The sequence below is a fragment of the Puma concolor genome, chromosome C1 (assembly GCF_028749965.1).
Source record: "Puma concolor isolate L17-30 chromosome C1, mPumCon1.1.hap2, whole genome shotgun sequence".
Taxonomy (NCBI): domain Eukaryota; kingdom Metazoa; phylum Chordata; class Mammalia; order Carnivora; family Felidae; genus Puma; species Puma concolor.
The window spans coordinates 216,815,632-216,833,091 of record NC_141674.1 but is presented as its reverse complement, the minus strand read 5'-3'; the positions used below and the strand labels follow the sequence as shown (position 1 = coordinate 216,833,091).

Genomic DNA, 17,460 nt, shown 5'->3' with positions numbered 1-17,460 from the left:
GTAACATGGAGCACACCCAGAAAGATCTATAACGTTGCTAAGGCAGCTTTCTCTAAACAGGGAGTGCAACACTAGCTCTTTGGTTTTGTCCTTTTTTTTTTTTTTTTTTTTTCCCATATCAGGACATCTCTTGCAATGGTCAGGGAAGACTTGAGGTGGCTGTCAAATATGGAAGTATCTTGAAGGATCCTGCGTTGGAGACTTGAAGACAACACAAGTGTTTGTTGAGCATTCTATATTTACTCCACGAAATAAGAGTTGCTGTTATCTACAGCATAAATGGGCAAGGTGACCCTTAGCGATGACCTAGTGGGGGCAGAGAGCACACTCGTGCAGGGCATGCTCACCTTGGAACAATTGGACACCATGACCCAGCCTCGACTCAGGCTCTGTCTCAACTCCTCTTCTCCAATCTTCTGCTATTCTGTTTAGGGATGGGGGTCGTTTGCTAATAACTTCCTTGCCCCACCCTCCTTCCTTTGAAAACCATCCATTTTGTACAATGCCTCAGAGCTCCCCTCTGCTTGCTACATGAGATGCTGCCGATTCATGAGTCCTTAATAAAGCCAGTGGATCTTCAAGTGTACTCAATTGGATTTTTTTCTTTAGCAACTCCAAGATATAAATCTGGCTAGAATAAATAAAGGAGACATATACCATGCTGGATGGTTAGATTTAACATTGAAATGCTCCTGGTTTTGTCCCAAATTAAGCTATAGATTTACAGATGGGAATTTTTAACATGACCAAAAACTATTTTTCAATTCACTGAGAAGCATTTCTGGCTTCTGGTAAGAGGAGTCGCTCCTATCAGACCAGTGGCCCCACGGAAAATGATGATAAACTCCTGTAAAATGTTAGGCAGCAAGCAGAAGTGTGCAGAAACTAAAGGGGAAAGGGGGGATGGGATGGCATAAGGGTGGCCAGGAGCCAGGGTAGAGTTTCCCACTCTTCTGAGCACTCACTTCTCCTACTTCTGCCCTCACCCATTACATTGCTAGCTCCTCCCTGTTAATAGGGGATTAAGATCCCATTTGTAGCCACATAGCAGAAGATGGCCAGCACCTCAGTCAACCCACTACCCACCATCGGGTCTCTGCCCCCTTCCAGAGCTTGGACCAAAGTTCTAGAGGTCATCTCTTCCTGCTGTCTCTGTCGTAGTGCCCAACCCATGCCTTGTCTGCCAGCCCCGAAGCCAGCAGAGCAGCGGGCACCGCACATCCTTCTCCAACCTCAGCTCTTCTTCCAACCTTCTAACTAGACCTTCAGCCTCTAGTTAAGCTATGGAGGCCCACCCATCCTGCAGTCATTTGTTTCTCTTCTCTGCCACAGAGCGCTCTGCACAGTGGCTCCAACGAGTGCACCAAACCAGCCAGTGTTTTCATGTGTCCCCATACTCATCTGGGGGTCCATAAGCATCTGACATACATGCCACCTCCCACAGAAAGGCTGATGGCCAACTCGGGATTTCTCCTGTGACACCTCTTTCCCAAAGCCCGTTTCTTCAGTTTCCTGGCTGGTTCACCAATTGTTGGCTCACAAATTGGTCACTGTACATGGAGGGCAAGGAGAGACCGAAGACAGAGGCAGACCACTCTAGATTGATGGGTGTTGGGGTTAATAAGCAAGGGAACTTACTCACAAGGCTTGTCTTGAGTGGCTGCAAGGTCAAGTGATCTTCGCCCCTGCCTGCCAAATCTTAAGAGAGCCCTTAACTGGGTTCAGTCATGTATACCATCCACATGGTCTACCATCAACAATATCTTCCTCTCTCAAGGCTACATCCTCGGAAACAGCTCCCACTGTGATAACAGTGGGCAGAGCATACATTCCAGGGACAATGGAGGAGCAGAGAAGCCTGGATTCAGCCCCCAGATGTAACCCAGCATGAACATCCTCCCAATTGCTTCCTCCGACACTCAATAAAAACAACAACAACAAAAACCAATTTTTTAATTTGCAAAGGATTTGAATAGATTGTCCAAAGGTCAACAAGCATATGAAACTATGCTCCACATCAATAGTCTCAAGGAACTGCAAATAAAAATGAGATATCAATTCTCCACCACTAGGATAGCTGTAATAAAAAAACTTTTAAATGCAAAATAACAACTGTTGGCAAAGATGTGGGGAAACTGGAATATCCATACATTACTGGTGGGAATATAAAATGGTGTAGCCACTGTAGAAAACAGTTTGACAGTTCCTCAACAAGTTACACATAAAATTACCATCTGACCCAGTGATTCCACGCCTGGGTATATACTCAAAAGAACGGAAAACAACTGTTTTTTTTTAGTTATTATTTTAATTTACATCCAAGTTAGTTGGCATATAGTGCAATAATGATTTCAGGAGTAGAATCCAGTGATTCATCCCCTACATATAGCACCCAATGTTCATCCCAACAAGTGCCCTCATTAATGCCCCTTGCCCATTTAGCCCATCACCCCCCACCCAAAACCCCTCCAGCAACCCTCAGTTTGTTCTCTGTATTTAAGAGTCTCTTATATTTTGTCCCCCCTCCTTGTTTTTTTTTTTAGGACAGAGAGAGACAGAGCATGAACGGGGGAGGGGCAGAGAGAGAGGGAGACACAGAATCGGAAACAGGCTCCAGGCTCTGAGCCATCAGCCCAGGGCCTGACGCGGGCTCGAACTCCCGGACCACGAGATCGTGACCTGGCTGAAGTCGGACGCTTAACCGACTGCGCCACCCAGGCGCCCCAACCCCCTCCTTGTTTTTATATTATTTTTGCTTCCCTTCCCTTATGTTCATCTGTTTTGTATCTTAAATTCCACATGAGTGATGTCATGATATTCATCTTTCTCTGACTGACCAATTTCACCTAGCATAATACATTCTAATTCTATCCACGTTGTTGCAAATGGCAAAATTTCATTTTTTTTATTGCCAAGTAATATTCCATTGTGAATATGTACCACATCTTTATCCATTCATCAGTTGATGGGCATTTGGGCTCTTTCCATACTTTAGCTATTGTTGATAGTGCTGCTATAAACATTGGAGTGCATGTGCCCCTTTGAAACAGCATATCTGTGTCCTTTGGATAAATACCTAGTAGGGCAGTTCCTGGGTCGTACGGTAGTTCTATTTTTAATTTTTTGAGGAACCTCCATACTGTTTTCCAGAGTGGCTGCACCAGTTTGCATTCCCACCAACAGTGCAACAGGGTTCGTCTTTCTCTGCATCCTCACCAACATCTGGTGTTGCCTGAGATGTTAATTATAGACATTCTGACAGGTGTGAGGTGGTATCTCATCATGATTTTGATTTGTATTTCCCTGATGATGAGTGACATTGAACATCTTTTCATGCATCTGTTAGCCATCTGGATGTCTTCTTTGGAGAAATGTCTATTCATGTCTTTTGCCCATTTTTTCACTGTGTTATTCGTTTTTTGGGTGTTGAGTTTGATAAGTTCTTTATAGGTTTTGGATACTAACCCTTTATCTGATATGTCATTTGCAAATATCTTCTCCCATTCCATCAGTTGCCTTTTAGTTTTGCTGATAAAAACAACAGTTAAACAAAAATGTGTACACAGATGCTCATAGAAGCACTATTCACAACAGCAAAGAGTAGAAACCCATCAACTGATGACAGAAATGTCCATCAACTGATAAATGTATAAATAAACAGTGGTCCATCCACACAATGGAAAATTATTCAGTCACAAAAAGAAATGAAATAATGGGGCGCCTGGGTGGCTCAGTTGGTTGAGCATCTGACTCTTGATCTCGGCTCAGGTCATGATCTCACGGTTGGTGGGATCATGCCCCGTGCTGCTGAGCTCTGTGCTGACAGTACAGAGCCTGCTTGGGATGCTTCTCTCTTTCCATCTCTCTCTGGCTCCCCCGCCCCCACTCACACTCTCTTTCCCTCTCTCAAAAAAATAAATATTTAAAAAAGAAGTGAATTACCAATAGATGCAACAACATGGATGAACCTTGAAACATTAAGCTAAGTAAAGAAGCCAGATATAAAAGTCCACTTTTGTACGATTTCATTTCTTTCTCTTTTTTTCAGTTTATTTATTTATTTTGAGAGAGAGAGAGAGAGAGAGAGAGCAGGGGAGGGGCAGAGAGAGATGGAGAGAGAGAATCCCAAGCAGGCTCCACAGAGTGCAGAACCAGACACAGGGCTCGAACCCACAAACACGAGATCACGACCTGAGCCAAAATCAAGAGTCAGACGCTAAACAGATTGGGCCACCTAGATGCCCTTATACAGTTTCATTTCTATAAAATATACAGAAGAGGCAAATCTATAGATGGAAAGCAGATTGGTGGTTGCCGGGGGCCGGGGAGGGCAGAATGCAGAGTGACTACTTACAAAGGTATGTGCGTGTCTTTTGGGTGTGATAAAAATGTTCTGGAACTAGGTAGTAGTGATAGTGTACAACACTGGGGGGATACTAAATACCACTAAACCGCACACTTTAAAATGGTGAAATTTGGGGCACCTGGGTGGCTCAGTCGATTAAGCTTCCCACTCTTGGTTTCGGCTCGGGTCGTGAACTCACGGTTTTGTGAGTTCAAGCCCCGCATTGGGCTCGGTGCTGGTGGTGCAGAGGCTGCTTGGGATTCTCTCTTTCACTCGCACTGTCTCTGTCTCTCCAAAACAAGCAAACAAACAAAAACCCTTAAAATGGTGACATTTATTTTATGGGTATTTTACCACAATAAAACAAATGGAGCAGGCACCTTGAAAGATAGTCTGGCAGTGCCTCAAAGATAAAAAATAGCCTTACCACACAGCCCAGTTATTCCACTGCTAGGCATGTACCGGAGAGAATTGAAAACATATGTCCACACAAAACTTGTACATGAATGTTCACAGAAGCAGCGTTCATAATGGCCAAAAAGTAGAAAGAACCCAGAAGTCCATCAACTGATTGGTAGATACACAAAGTGTGGTATATCCACAGAAGGAAATATTATTCACCAATCAAAATAATGCTACACCATGGATGAACCCTGAAAACATTCTGTTAAAAAAAGAAACAAAAACCCTGTCACATATTCTGTGATTCCATTTGTATGAGGTGATGAGAATAGGCAAATCCGTAAAGACAGAGTGCCAGGGGCTGAAGAGTGACTACTAATGGGGCCAGGGTTTCTTTTAGGGGTGATTGAAAATATTCCCAAATGGATTGTGGTCATAGTTGCACAAATCTACAAATATGCTAAAAAAAAAAAAAAACCTGAATTATAAACTTGCCACGAATGAATTGTATGCTCTATGAATTATATCTCGGTAAAGTTGTTTGCTTTTGTTTTAAACCCACTTAATCTCATTCTCTTAGAATTACATGAATTAGGAATCAAACAAGGTTCGAGTTTTTCAGATACTCATGTTGAATACTTTTTTAAAAAATACTGACTCATTAGCTATTCTGGATAATTACTTATTAACAGAAACAATACGGTCAAAACGCTCTGCACGTCTAATCAGTCATAAAGATAAACACATTTCAAAACCCTTTTTGAGAGGAAAACAAACCATGAAACGCATTGTAGACATTGGCGTAAGTCGTGTATTTCTAAAAGTGCATATTAAGAATGACTTGGCATTTTGAGGTTTTCTTCCCCTGACTTGCCTAGAATTCAATCCTCAGCTGCCCAATAAATGTGGACACTGCAGCCCGAGGGACTATTACTTGTAGAGACCCCTGAACGGAGACAAGATGGCTCAGAGAGTGGGCCCTGCAGGGTAGAAGTTACTGATATTCACGTGGAATTGATTTAAATCAGTATTTCTCCACGTTAGCGCTAGTGCCTTTTGGGGAAAGAAAATTCTTTGTTGGGAGAGGGTGGGTGGGTATTTCTTGGCTTCATAGATAGGGTTTTTAATAGCATCCGTGGTCTCTATCTACTAAGTGACACTGTCATCCCCTAATTGTGACACCAAAAATGTCTTTAGACGTTGTCCCCCCCAGGGGACAAAAATTGCCCCTGTTTGAGAACCACCACCTAGATGATTCCAGGACCCAAGAGGGGGAAACCTGGGAACGCAAGAATTGGTCGTGAGGAATCGGGAGCTGGCTTTCTGAGAAAATGCTCCCCGAAGCGTACTGCGAGGAAGCAACGTTTACATCACCTCACAGAAATTCTCAGCCTGCGTTGAGCTAAGGTCCAGAGAAGAGAGGGACAGGGACCATAGCTTCCCCCGATAGTCCACAAAGCACCTTCACACGCTGCCCATGTGATCCTCAAACAACCCTGTGAGGAGCGAGGCACATGCTCTCAGCCCCATTCTAAGATGAGAAGGCTGAAGTCCAAGGCCACATGGCAAAGACGAGGCACCTGACATCGGCTGAATCGTTGTTCAGTCTCCTTTCCTCCCTTCAGGAGGCTGCTACTCTCCAGGTCTTGTATCCCTGGAAAAACAGGCCAACAGTGTGGTCTCAGGGTGAGAGAGTAACAAGGGAGTGGGTTCTCACTGCAGCCTGTGACCTTGGGCACCGCACTTGGTTTGCCTGGAAGCTTCGGTTTGCCCGTTCGTGTGAGAATTGGACTGTCTCCTATCTGAGGGGTCTCCGTCCTGTTACTCCAGCCTAAAGCAGCCTGTCCTGCATATGTTGTGTGTATGGTTTTCAAAGTTCTCCCGCAAACACCATCATACCTGCCCCCAACCCCACAGTGTCCCCTTTCCGCAGATGGAGAAATGAACACCCGGAGAGAAGCCACCTGCCTTGGCCACACAGCTGGGCTTGACTGCAAGGCTTGTAGCTCTTACTTGACTAATGTAATGGGGGCAAAGGAGGGATCCCAGGAGCCAGGAGGGGAGGGAAAGTTGCCCCTTTCCCACCCTGGCTCAGGCTAGGGCTGGGCTTTGGTTCATTCCCTCCCATGGAGCAGGCTGTGCAGAGAGGATGTGCTGGTCCGGGAGCCTGAGCTCCCTGGGTTTGTGTGGCCCCAAAAGGGAGAGTGGAAACCTGTCCTTGAAGCTTTGAGCAGTTCTCTGCTTTGCGAGTGGAAGAGACTAGAATTTTTCTCTGAATTCCTTTGTTCTAAGAAAAACACTTCAATGCCCCTTCTAATAGTGACATCAAACTCTCTTCTAAAATAGGGATATTGGAAACCTAAGGAAAAGAGGTTAGCCATGGGAAGGATGGGTATCAGTTAAGAAGCAAGGACCACAGAGAGACTGTTCCAGCATCTGACCTGGATTGGAACCCCTCTTGGCACAGGGAAAGGCACCTTTGAGAATGTGGCCTGAGAAGAACTGCTCTGGGGGCAGGTGACAAGGTGTATGGGGCTGGAGAGGGGGCCCTGGGTAGGGCTGGGATAAGCCTCAGGACACCTGAGGCTGCCCCAAGGTCCAGCCTCTGAAGGTCTCCCAGTGGAAACCATCAACCAGGCAGACAAGAAACCAGGGAGCTGAGGTGGCTGAGTCCCTCCCTGGGCAGAGGACCCAAGAGAGTCTGTAGTCAGTCACTCTAACATGGGCACTAGGAAGTGATCTCTTGCTGTTCCACACAAGCAAGAGTGGGAGCACACAGGTTACCCTGAGAATAATCCCACTTCCCCAAACTGTGAATCATAGCATTATGCATGGACCGTTCTCCAAGCTCTGGCTTTCAAAAGGCTCTGCACATTAGCAAGAGCGTAATAAGAAATTTACTATCCCTGTTTTACAGGTAAGCCAAGAGTTACCTATAAAACATGCTTGCTGATTTCATAAGCAAAATGGAATCTCGTTGTTTATTAATTTGAATTTCTTGGATTATTTCTGAAGTCAAATATGCTTCCAAACTTTTCGTGGCCACTTGTATTGTGGTTACGGATTACCCAACCAAGTTATTTGCCTACTAAGGAATGTTTGGTTTTGGGGGGTTTTTTTTCAGCTATAAATCAGGACTTTATTTTTCCTGATCTATGATGTATCTTCTTTTTTAAGTGCTTTTTTATATGAGGTTACATAAGCGAATTAACTATTTTAAAGTGAACAATTCAGTGGCATTTAGTACATTCACCATATCATGCAACCACCACCTCTACACGATCCTAAAATATTTCCATCACGGCGAAGTACAAATTTTTTTTCACAGTGTTGACCTGGTTTGATCATTTAACGAAAAAACTCTGACTCTGATCCCTTTAATTCCTGATTTAAAAGTACAAGTTGACAATTACATGTTGCATAATTACATGTTGCATAATATGGTGACATATGATGTCACATCATAATATGTTGGGATGACAACTGAGATTCCAGACTAAGTTCATGATGCTCAAAAAACACATTCACCACCATCTGGTTTTTCGATACGACTAAATACATTTCTGTTTTTGCAAAAATAGAATGGTCGGTAACAAAGGTAACAAAAGTGCTATTTTTTTCCTTCTTATGCCAAATTCTTCTTATATTTTTGCTTATGAACTAACTACTTGGTTCAATTTTCCTGGCATATGGTATTTCTATTTCGTGCCCCATGCCTTATAGAACCAGTCCAATTATGTTCATTTATTCCACATTCCTGCCAGCTCTCGTAGGTATGTCCAACTATCCCATGTGTCAGCAAAGAAATCACCCAATGTTAAAGAAGAGGGATAAGGGTCTTTGGGACCTACTTGAGGATTTCTTTCTGATGAAAAAATGCACTGAAAAGGAGAATTCTGGTGTGAAAGAGTGATCTGAAGCCTTTCGAAGGTGTAAATATTAAAACAAAAACAAAAACAAAAAACTCACAGGCTTTTACTTTCCAAATAGCTCTGGGCTCTCTTCCCATACGTTAGGAAGGCATCTGAAAAGACATACTTGCCTTAGGTCAGAAGTCAACATGCTTTTTCTATAAAGGGTCAGGTAGCAAATATGTAAGCTTAGTGGGTCATGTACATCTCCCTCCCGTATTCTTTGCTGTTGCTGTTTTTAATATCCCTTTGAAATTCTTAGCTCTGGGCCATATAAAAAACAGGCCTCTGGGCAAATTTGGTCCACTGGCTGTTGTCTGCGGATCTCTGGTTCAGAGTTCTGGGAAAGAGTGAGGCACAGAAGTGGGAGAATAGTTTCCACACGGACTGTCCTTTCAGATCTGTGTCCCCCTTTTTTTTTTTTTAATGTTTATTTATTTGTGAGAGAGAGACACACACAGAGCACAACTGGGGGAGGGACAGAGAGAGGGAGACACAGAATCCGAAGCAGGCTCCAGGCTCTGAGCTGTCAGCTTAGAGCCCAACATGACCCTTGAACTTACAGACCATGAGATCATGACCTGAGCCAAAGTCAGTCGCTTAACCGACTGAGCCACCCAGGCGCCCTCCCTTTTTTTTTTTAAGTTTATTCATTTATTTTGAAAGAGGGGGAAAAAGAAAGAGCTTGAGCAGGGGAAAGGCAGAGAGAGAGAGAGGGAGAGAGAGAGAGAATCCCAAGCAGGTTCCACTCTGTCAGCGCAGAGCCCTACCCAAGGCTTTACCTCACAAACCATGAGATCGTGGCCCGAGCTGAAATCAAGAGTCAGATACTTAACCAACTGAGCCACCCAGGCACCCCTCAGCTCTGTGTCCTCTTGGTCAAGGCTTCACCTGTTTCTTCGGCAGGTAGGTGTAGGGTTTGGACTGGAAATTTCCAAGACTCGTTCTATGATTCTATGACTGTCCCCAGACAACCTCGCTAAAGATACCGCCTGTTATTGCCACGCATGTACCCTGTCTTCATTCAAAGCCTCTCCATCGTTCAGAACCTCAGCCTCTGACCCCCTCCATGCCAGTCCACTCCGAGCCTGGCATCCCCTTCCTCAGGAAGCCCTCCCAGGTTGGCTTAAAGAGCCAAATGCATGAGGGAAGATTGTGCACGTGAGAACGATGTCTGCCCATGAACACACAGAGCGATCAAAGAGAAACAAAGCCACTGACCTGAGACAGGACTCCCTTTTCCTTGCAGTTGGTCCCTCCAATGAAAACCATGTTGGGCATGACTGGTCTGGGATACTCGAACACAAAGTCGTATCGTAACAGCCAGACGGAGCCCTTCCGATACAAGGTGGGTAAGTGCACATCTCTCTTGAGGATATTGGATGCAAGGTCTTCATACTTTGAATACGAAGGTAGGCCTCCAAGTAACGAACGAGGTAGTTGGCCACCCGTTGGGGGAAGGTCATCCGGTCTGAGAACTGAGTATAGCATCTGGGAATGTAGGATGCGGGGTTTGGGCTCTGGCTGATTGTGTGCCCCAAGGAGCATGGGAAGCCCCTGAAGAGATACATGGAGGGCAGGCCTAGGTACTCTGCCAAGATCACCCCACAGGGCAGGGCTGGGTCTGTGAAGAGGGTGTTGAACTTGCTCTCCCTGAGGAAACTCAAGGTGGCGAGTCCTCCAGGAGGCTCTAGCAGTTGGCGAAGTGTCGGTAACAATCATGGTATTCCTGTCCTCCCTCACAGCAGGGTTCAGGAGCCACCTCTCAGTGAAGTGACTGTTTCCAAAAGATCAGAAACGGTGCTCCGGCTCTTCCCGGTCAAATGGCACTGGATAGATTTTTCTCGTGTAGTGTTTGGATTCCTTCAGAAGCAGATTGACCTCTGACACCAGCACTACCACGTCATGTCCCTTCTCACTGAGAAGCTCAACTGCGTCCTTCAGACTGAGCCCGTGGCTTCCATCCTGAGGAACCACCAGCAGCTTGTCACCTACCACCTCACTCCAAAGCGCTAAGAGGAAAACCCCTGCGGAAACTTTCTGAAACGCATGGGGGAGGCAGGCCATCGCGGGGGGCAGGGGGGGCAGATACAGGCAGCAACAAGGATAAATAGTTTACGATCTCTCAGCTTCAGGGCTGCCGGCTACTTTCCCTCAACTAACCACTTCTCTTCACAGCTCTTGCCTACCTCTCCTGGCTCTGAATTTTGCCCTTTGTTTTAAAAGAACCTAAATTAATATTAACCATTTTCATACACACGGCGAACTTGAGCCAATGGGGCCCCTTACCAGCTTTCACCTGAACCCTAGGTTTATTTTTCTCTTTCTCTCCACCATTGTGCCTCTCCTTCCCAAACTCAGTCACACTTTGAGGACAGCTTGGGAGGCCCCTGGAGGCTGGTGGCAGTCCTCCGTCCTGAGCTGTCTGGATTCCACAGCAAGGTGACGATGTCCGTGCATGAATAGGTATTAGTAATTCTCTACTTCCTCAGCTTTTCTCAGAAGGGACGTGTCAACAGATGCCAAACTCACGATTTGACACACCACACAGCTGCCCAGTCCCCATCCTGGTGGCCCGGTTACCTCAGCAACAGCTGGATTAGAAGGTGGGCCACAGGAAGCCGAGTGGGCACAGAAGAGTCTGATACAACTGCCCCCCACACTCTGGGCAAACCACCATTGTTTGGAGTTTTCTGTTCTATCAGAAGACAGAATCTAATGCTAAAGATATGTGCTCTTGGGGCCCCTGGGTGGCTCAGTCGGTTAAGCATCTGACTTTGGCTCAGGTCACGATCTCACAGTTCTTGGGTTTGAGCCCCGCTTCAGGCTCTGTGCCGACAGCTCAAAGTCTGGAGCCTACTTCGGATTTTGTGTCTCCCTCTCCCTCTCTCTCTGCCCCTCCCCCATTCACCCTGTGTCTCTCTCTCTGTCTCTCAAAAAAATAAATAAACATAAAAAAAAAAAAAAAAAGAATTACCATTCTAGATCAGGGGATGGCAGAGACATCCCCTGAGGGCAGGGACAATATTTCTTTTGCTCTCTGCTGTATGCCAGCATCTAGAAGAATGCCAAGCATACAGTAGACTCTCAATAAATGTTTGCTGATTAATGAACTAGGCTTTGGTTTGCCTACCTGTTTTATTGTTACGTTTCATTTTTGTTTTTCAAGTGGTGAGAATTCACACATGAAATTTAAAGAACCATCGCTCTTTTTTGAGAAGAAACTGGTCAACGACAATGTGAGCAGGTAACCGGTCACTTGCCTTTAGGAAACTCAGATTCTCAGTGGAGCCAGCACGTGGTGAGGGCCCTGGGGCAGGAGTCAGACTACCTGGAGTCTGCTTCCAGCCCTGCCACCTGTCAGCCCCAGGCATGACCCACCTCTTGACGGTCAGGTTTCTCAACGGAGATCCAGAGAGAAAGGGTCATGTTTATCCTGCGTGATATATCACATGGCTGAGGGAGGTCCAAGAGGATGATGGATGTGGAAACCAGGCTTTCCAAGTGAAAGGTGAATCCTAGCCTGGCTAGAACAGACGCACGCAGAGCTAGTCACGCACAGCTAGACTGACACACAAGTGCTTGTCATAAGCCATGCCTGTGGGCTCAGGAGGCATGTTGGGACCTAGGAAAGGAGAAGAAGCCTGAGGAGTGGCGTGCCAGGACTGGCCCCAAGAACGCGGCCAAGACACAAATTAATTGCAACCTCGCAGGGGGAGGGACGCCAGCAGGGTTTCCCACTTACAATGATCAGAGGCAGGAGGGTGACAGCAATCAGACCTCAAGATGGTTACAAAGCGAGCACAGAGCAGGTGCACCGCTCCAGGCAGGCAGGGGCTGAGCAGGTCCTCTGTAAGAGCAGTACATCCGGAGGGGGAGAGGCTTATGCAAATGTGCGGAGGTGGGAGGGGAGAAGCAAAATGTGCTACAAACCTCAGATGCTTCACACCGGACCCCCCACTTCTGCCGAGGACCTTGGCCTGGGCCCTTCCTAGCAGAGCCCTACTCTGGTCTTTGTGTTGCTAAACAAGAAGTGGGTGGAAAAGCACATGGCTTGTCTGGGAACGTCAGGTCCACAGGGACGTTCACTGGAGGCAGGAGACAAAGGAAAGGAACTAACCCCACTTTGCAAAAATCACCAGAGAGCCGTCTCGCAAATTACGAAAGATTTAGGGGCACCTGGGTGGCTCAGTCGGTTGAGTGTCCAGCTTCGGCTCAGGTCATGATCTCGCAGTCGGTGAGTTCGAGCCCCACGTCGGCTCACTGCTGTCAGCTCAGAGCCTGCCTCAGATCCTCTGTCCCCACCCCCTCTTTGCCCCTCCCCGGCTCGCTCTTGCTCGCGCTCTCTCTCTCTCAAAAATAAATAAAAAATTTTTAAAAAAGAAAGCTTTAGAAAGCATTTCTCTTCCTCCTTCCGAGAGCTGACTATTTCTAAGAATGTGTGTGCACACAGGGCAATGGGAAGAAGAATCCAGTATGTCTAACAGTCCCAGTGGTGTGGAGACCCTAAAGGTGAGCTACCCTGGAGACCAGGCCTGCCCTGGGCGGTGCCGTGGAGCTCGATGTGTCCTCAGGCATCACGGAGTATCCAGGAGAAGGCCAATCTCGTCTCAGGGATTCCTGCAGACCCAACAACTAAGCGTGGGTCATGTATCAGTGGAGACAAAGAGGCAGATCTTGGGATGAAACCTCAGGTTTCCCAGAGGACAGCAGAGGACACCGGGCATTTTGAGTAGAGGGGAGTCGTAAAGGCGAGCATGGAGGGAATGACAGGATAGGAGCAGGGGAATGTTAGAAAGACTGCCCTTTGAATTACCCACAAGCCTGGACCTACCAGATTTAAAAGCCCCTGCAAAGTGCCTGAGACCTGAAAAAAGACATTTGCTGAACGCAGAACACAAAAATGGCAAAATCAAATGAATAAATGTTTTATTAAACAACTACACAAATATATCTCCATGCGAGTGGTCCACGGTGGTTCAGCTTATTGAGTGACATGGACAGTGTGTGTGATGTGGGATCCTGGGGCAGGTTAATCCATTGAATAGGGTGCGGGGACAGAGCTGCAGAAATCAGTGGTCTTTGCCCAGGTCCCGGTGCACATCCAAAATGGTCAGGTCTGAGTCTCCATGGGTGGGACAGGACCGTCTAGAGAAGTATGGCTTGCTCGGCTGGACATCTCCAGTGGACACTTATCCTACTGTAAGGGCTGTGTCTGTGACGGCCCTGGGAGGTCCCCATTGATGTGGGTGGCGGTCCCAGAAGCCAGGAGCAGAGAGGAGGGGCACAGGCCAGTAATTAGTCATGACAAAGGGACTACTCAGAGGGTACAGACAATAAGACTTTCACCTGCCTGCATTTACGAGATTAAGAGCCCCTTGAACACGAGGAGAAAGAGGACAAACATGCCTGGGTCCCAAACATTAAAGACCTCGTGATATGTGGTTTCATGCCACACCGGCTTCTCTTCTTGGCACGCTCTTCCCCAACTCCTCCCGAAACTGCTCCTCCTCAGCCTGCAAGGCCCCCTATTACCAGTTCTCTTTAAACCCTTTACTTTTCTCCCAAAGTATGTTTCAAGATTTGTAATTGATCAATGCCTGCCCGCCCTACTGGGCAGCAAGCCACGCACACAGAAGGACCTTCTGTGTTAGTTAAATCACTAAAAAAAAGGAGGAAGGGGGCATACGATTCTGTAACACCACAAAACCAACAAAAGTCATGCCCACTGAGTGATTAGAAGCCATGGGGTGTATTGGGATGCCTGGCTGGCTCAGTCGATGGAGCGTCTGACTTCGGCTCAGGTCATGATCTCACCGCTCGTGAGTTCGAGCCTGGAGCCTGCTTGGGATTCTGTGTCCCCTGTCTCTTTGCCCTACCCCCGCTTGCACTCTGTCTCTCAAAAATGAATAAACGTTAAAACAATTTTTTTTTTTTTTAATTTGGAAGCCATGGGGTGTAAGTCAAGCCTGCCCTCGGCAAATTTCACCACATGTAACATTCCCCAAAGACCACAGGCAGAACATTTTCTGAGATGTTTCCAGTCTGCACAGGGAGGGACTCAAGCATAAAGGTTAGGCACATGGGCTCTAACTTCAGAACGTCTGGGCTCGGATTCAGTGTACATGAATGTTCACAGCAACATTACGCACGGGAGCCATCAAGTGGAAACCACCAAGTGCCCATCGGCTTGTAAATGGACAAACGGAATGTGATGTCCATACAATGGAATATAATTCAGCCGTAAAAAGGAATGAAGTACTGACTCGTGCTACAAAACAGATGAATCTTGGGAACTAAGCAAAAGAAGCCAGTCACGAAGGACCATGTGTTGTGTGATTCCCCTTCTATGAAACGTCAGAACAGTCAAATCCACAGAGGCGGAAGGTAGGTGAGTGGTTGCCAGGGGCTGTGGGATGGGAATGACTGCCAAGGGGGACAGGGGGTTCCCTTTGGGGGCGAGGAACTGACCTGGAATTAGACAGTGGTGATGGCTGCTCGTATCTGTGAAAATACTAAAGACCACTAAAATCCACATTTTTAAAGAGCAAACTTTACGATGCATGAATCGTATCTCAATTAAAAAAAGAAAAAAAAAAAGAATGTCTGTGTTCAAATCCCCGCTTCCTCACTTCCTACTGGTGTGACCACTGGTGTGACTCAACCTCTCTGCACCTCAGTTTCATTATCTGCATAATAGGACTAATGATAATATCAATGTTCACTGGCTTTGTAATATTTAATTTGGAACCTCTCCCTAAGGGTACAGTCCACCCATCTGAGGCTTAAGTAATTCATGGGAGGCTCCCAAGAAGAGGGGATTATTGACATCTGATCGTGTGCTTGATCATACGACTGATGTTAATATTGTGGAGGTAGGAAATAATCTGTGCTGGGAAATGCATGTGACCCACCCAATTATGGCTGACACTGGTTCCTTACTGCATACCAGGCGATCTACATGCATTGTTGCATTTAATCCGGAAAAGAGCTCTGGACAGTGGTACTACCTTGTTCCTGTTTTACCTATTTAGAAACTACGGTTCTTCCCCAAGCTTACGTCGCTGCTCAGTGAAAGAGCTGGAGTATGTATGAACCCAGGCTGGGATGGTTCCAGAACCCACGTGCAAAGCCTGTATACGGTACCTCCTCCTGAAGTCCTCCGGTGCCTGAACCATGGTGGGGGATTCAAGCCTCACTGCCTCACTTCTTAACTACCCACGGCCACCAGGCATGAGTCAGCCAGTACACGTCCCTCTTTGCAGAGCCCTAGTGGCAGGGCTCAAAGTGAGGAGGTGACACAGACAGGAAAGACATGGGTGGGAAAGGAGATACAGAAGGGGAACAGAATAGCGAGGCGAAGAGGGGTGGGGAAGATGGGAAAGGAGAAGGGTCTGCAGAGGGATTTTGTGAAATCCGAAGGCAGTTCCGTGTGCCTATCAGCTGAGGTCCTCTGGCCCCTTACAAGCTAGAGAAGATTGAGTTGAACACCCATTTAACAACCGAGTCAAGAGCTCCAGCCCTTCCCCATCAGAGTATAACCTTCTGAGTCCTGTGTGCAGCTTCCGATGATTCCAGGTCTTCCCTTCTCTGTCTTCTGTATATTCTTTTATTTCAAATCAAACGTAGCACCCAGCCCCTTCATACCATCCCCAAAGCAACTGTAAATGCCAGGCTGTTTCATGCTCCTAAGGAAGGAGCACAGAGAAACCTACTTAAAAGCACAAGTAGAGGGGCGCCTGGGTGGCTCAGTCAGTTAAGCGTCCAGCTCTTGGTTTCATATTAGGTCATGATCCTATTAGGTTTATGAGTTCGAGCCCCGCATCGGGCTCCACGCTGACAGTGCGGAACCTGCTTGGGATTCTCTCTTTCTCCCTGTCTGCCCCTCCCCTGCCCACTCTTTCTCTCTCTCTCTCTCTCTCAAAATAAATAAATAAACTTAAAAAAAAAAAAAACTTTTTAAAGCACAGGTAGATACTCTTGTTCCTAAAAACCCTCTTAGCCACCAGCGATCTCACTTATGTGACCCCTGATGGTGACCAGTCTGCTCTGCTCCATTCCCTAACACTGGGAGGTCTCAGAGAGTAGAAGTGAATTTTTGGAAAGTGGTTTGACTGAAACATAGGGCACACACAAGCATTTGCCCCTAGCCCATCCTGCAAGGTGCTTTGTGTTCATAAAAGTCCACAGCCTAAGGAGTCTGACATGGGACACCTGCCATTCGTCCTCGTTAAGCAATCTTCTGAGGCCCAAGATCCTCAGGCACACCTCTCTCCTCCAACTTCTTCGTTTATCTAACAGATGTGTTATGGGCACCAGGCTGAGTGCTGGGGACAGGGCAATGGAAAAGCCAGATGTGGTTCCTGCCCTTGTGAAGGTTACAGCACAGAGAGGTGTAACAGACACTATACAGAGTTGTCAAAGAATTCGTTAATTGCCACTGTGATAAAAAAGTAAAGGTGATAGGGGCGCCTGGGTGGATCAGTCGGTTAAACGTCCGACTTCGGCTCAGGTCATGATCTCATGGCTTGTGAATTCGAGCCCCGCGTCGGGCCCTGTGCTGACAGCTCAGAGCCTGGAGCCTGCTTTGGATTCTGTGTCTCCCTCTCTCTCTACCCCTCCCTTGCTTGAGCTCTGTCGCTCCCTCTCCAAAATAAATAAAACATTAAAAAAAAAAAAAAAAAAGATGATCTAAGAGGCGCCTGGGTGGCTCAGTCGGTTCAGCATCCGACTTCAGCTCAGGTCATGATCTCATGGCTTGTGAGTTCGAGCCCTGCGTCGGGCTCTGGGCTGACAGCTCGG

General features: G+C 46.8%; 1 pseudogene across 1 annotated transcript; it reads right to left on the bottom strand.

Annotated features, from left to right (window-relative positions):
* Positions 1 to 5,561: 5,561 nt before the first annotated feature.
* Positions 5,562 to 12,656, bottom strand: LOC147578753 (UDP-glucuronosyltransferase 1A6-like; annotated as a pseudogene). Its single transcript, XR_015255646.1, has 2 exons — positions 12,404 to 12,656; positions 5,562 to 12,283 (listed from the first exon to the last, which is right to left on the bottom strand). The product of XR_015255646.1 is annotated as a UDP-glucuronosyltransferase 1A6-like (transcript).
* Positions 12,657 to 17,460: the final 4,804 nt, after the last annotated feature.